We start from the raw sequence: 3,567 nt of genomic DNA, 5'->3' as shown, positions 1-3,567 counted from the left end.
TCAAAGTAATGGCCGAAGCCTCCGTTGTTTCCACTGCAATGAACCTGGTTACTTCAAGAGGCAATGTCCCAAGCTTGGTGGAGGACATCGCCAAGTGCCTTTCCAAGGAACAGGCCATGGTAAAAAGATTCACTACCCGAGGAAGATGAATAACCGCCTGCATTGCCAATAGGCAAATGTGCGAAGAAGGAGAAGAAGAAGATCCGACCATGGAAGCAGAATTCGAAAGAGCGACAGTCCATGCCGCTTTACACAAGAAAGGGCCAAATCGCCAATTCTCGGTGATTCAGACATCATCGGACTATCAAGGTAAAAGTTTTAAGACCTTGATTGATTGTGGCAGTACACATTCCTTTATCTCACCAGCATGTGCAAAAAGATTAGGAATAGCAATAGTAGAAGCACCTACCCTGCCTATGGAATTGGCAAATGGTCGTGAGGTTACTTGTACCTGGCAAACTACTAAGGTGGAATTCTTTCTGGGAGGAAAGAAGACTTCGGTCAAATTCAGAGTCATGAATTTAGGTATCCATGAGTGTCTACTCAGAATGGATTGGCTTAAGCCTAACGACGCCCACATTCACTATGGAAAGGATCAAGTTTCCTTTTGAAACTCTGAAAGGGAATTAGTCACAACTCAAGGTGAGGCAGGAGTGCCAAGAATCCAATTGGCCAAAGTATCTCGGATCATAAAAGGAGTCAGAAAAGGATTACCTATTTACTTGATTAAACTCAACAAATTAGATCAGAAGCAAGAGTCTCATGAAGGACCTTCTTGGCTAAAGGAATACACGGACGTATTCCCTCTAGATTTGACTGAACTTCCGCCTCAAAGAGAAGTGGATCATGAGATTAGGTTAGTACCAGGAGCTGCGCCAATTGCAAAGAGACCTTATAGAATGTCCATACCAGAAGCAATTGAGCTTAAGGAACACCTCAAGCAACTGCTAGATCAGGGCTACATTCGGCCTAGCAATTCACCTTGGGGAGCTCCAGTACTATTCCAGAAAAAGAAAGATGGGACACTTCGACTATGTATTGATTATCATGGATTGAATCAATCAACAGTCAAGAACAAGTATCCTATTCCTAGAATAGATGAGCCTCTTGATCGTCTTTAGGGTGCGAAGATCTTCTCAAAGATTGATCTCAGGTCAAGTTACTATCAGATAAGGATCAAGGAAGAAGATATCCCAAAGACGACCTTCAATACAAGATATGGGCACTTTGAGTTCCTGGTTATGTCTGCCACCTTCAATAGGTTAATGCAGGATATCTTTAGGCCATATCTTGATGATTTCATGCTTGTCTTCTTCGATGACACCTTAGTCTATTCTAAATAGGAAGAAGATCATGAACCTCAACTTCGGGTTGTCCTTGAGACAATGAGGTCACATAAGCTATATGCTAAAATGAAGAAGTGTGCATTCTTCAAGCGTCAGATTGAATATCTGGGATTCATAGTATCAGCAGAAGGAATATCAGTGGACCCAGCCAAGGTCAGAGATGTGCTTGAGTGACCAATACCAGTATCCGTCAAAGAGATATGTAGCTTTCTTGGATTGATAGGATGGTATAGGGTCTTCATCAAAAATTATGCTTTAATTGTAGCACCTCTGACGGACTTACTGAAGAAGCAAACTTCCATTGCATGGTCAACTTCCGAACAAAATAGCTTTGACAGATTGAAGCAAAGTTTGGTATCAGCACCTATTCTAGAAATTCCAGATCTCAACAAAGAGTTCGAGGTAGTAACTGATGCTAGCATTCTTGCCTTGGGGTGTGTACTTATGCAAGAAGGTCATCCAGTAGCATACTCTTCAAGGAAATTGAAGAGTCATGAAAGGAATTATGCTACGCATGATCTGGAATTGCTAGCTGTCATCCATGCTCTAAAGCTTTGGAGACACTACCTGTTGGGTAACAAGTTTACTCTAGTAACTGACCATAAAAGTCTCAAATGGATCTTTACCCAGAACGAGCTCAACATGAGGCAACATCGGTGGATTGAAGTGTTGGAAGAATATGACTTTGAAATCAAGTACCGACCAGGGAAAGAGAATGTAGTCGCCGATGCACTTAGTCTCAAGGCATTCCTAAATTCCCTAATCTTGCAGAATCCATCAACGGCCAGATCTCTAGCTACAAAAGTATCTATGCCAAGCAACCCTATACTTGAGTTAGCTAGAGAGGAAGCATGCCATGATTTAGCCTAGCAAACAATGCTAAAGGAGATCTCTATCAAGGAGCAGAACCAAAAGTTGCAGGCTAAGTATCAGGAATTTTCCATTAATAGTGGACTTGTCTACTACAGAACAAGGCTGTGTATACCAGCAAGCAAGTCACTTAAGCAGAAGATATTGTGGGAAGCTCATGATTCTCCTTTCGCAAGACATCCTGGCTATGCTAAGACTCTTAATGTAGTTAGGAAGAGCTACCATTGGGAGAGGCTCAAAGGTGACGTTCTCAAATATGTCACTGAGTGTTTGTCTTGCCAACGTATCAAAGCCGAAAATGTCATGATGCCAGGGAAAGTGCAACCGCTTGACATTCCCCAAATGAAATGGGAATTCATCAGTATGGATTTTGTTGTAGGCCTACCCCAAGTCTAGGGAGGATACAACTCCATCATGGTTGTGATTGACAGGCTTACTAAGATTGCACGCCTTATTCCAGTAAAGACAAACTATAAAGCCTCAAACATTGCAAGATTGTTTATCAAGGAGGTATTCAAGCTACATGGTTTACCCAGAAGAAGCATTAGTGATAGTGATTCTCTCTTCACATCACACTTCTGGAGAGCTATCTTTGAAGCTATTGGGACTCAAATTTGTTTTAGCACCTCTTACCATCCCCAAATGGATGGCCAAATAGAGCGAGTAAATCAAGTCATCGAGGATATACTTAGGGCATACTATTGTCATGAGCCGAAGAGGTGGATTCAATACTTGCCTTTGGTTGAATTTGCCTACAATGCTTTTTACCAGCAAAGCATTCAAATGACCCCTTTTCAAGCATTATATGGTCATGATTGTAGAAGTCCCCTAAACTTTTCCGATCCAACCTTAAGGGGTTGAAGCTTCAAGACAGATGTTGGAAGACATGGATGACCAAATAAAGTTAATAAGACAGGACATACAAGCGGCCAAGGATAGACAGAAAGCATACGCGAATTTGAAGTGTCAAGGAAGGGTCTTCGAAGAAGGAGACATGGTCTTCATTCGCGTACGCCCTAAAAAGAGTTCCCTATCCTTAGGAGATTGCAGAAAGCTAAGTCCAAGGTGTTGTGGGCCATACAAGATCCTCAAATGCCTAGGACCTAATGCTTATAAACTGCAACTCCCTGAGAACCTAAAAGTTCATAATGTATTCCACATTAGCCTATTGAAAAAGTTTGTACCTAATCCTAACCATGTACTTGACGACCAACAAGTTGTAATGCCTAGTCGAGGAGTCCTTGAACCAAGGCCTGACAGGATCTTAGATGTTAGGGAGAGACAATTAAGATCTAGAACCATGAGAGAATGCCTCGTCCAGTGGAAAGACTATCCCGAAGAGGATGCCACT

Source organism: Lygodium microphyllum, unplaced genomic scaffold (assembly GCF_053477565.2).
Source record: "Lygodium microphyllum isolate KBCC unplaced genomic scaffold, Lygodium_microphyllum_v1.1.10 scaffold_52, whole genome shotgun sequence".
NCBI classification, from domain to species: domain Eukaryota; kingdom Viridiplantae; phylum Streptophyta; class Polypodiopsida; order Schizaeales; family Lygodiaceae; genus Lygodium; species Lygodium microphyllum.
Note: the sequence above shows the minus strand (reverse complement) of the source record.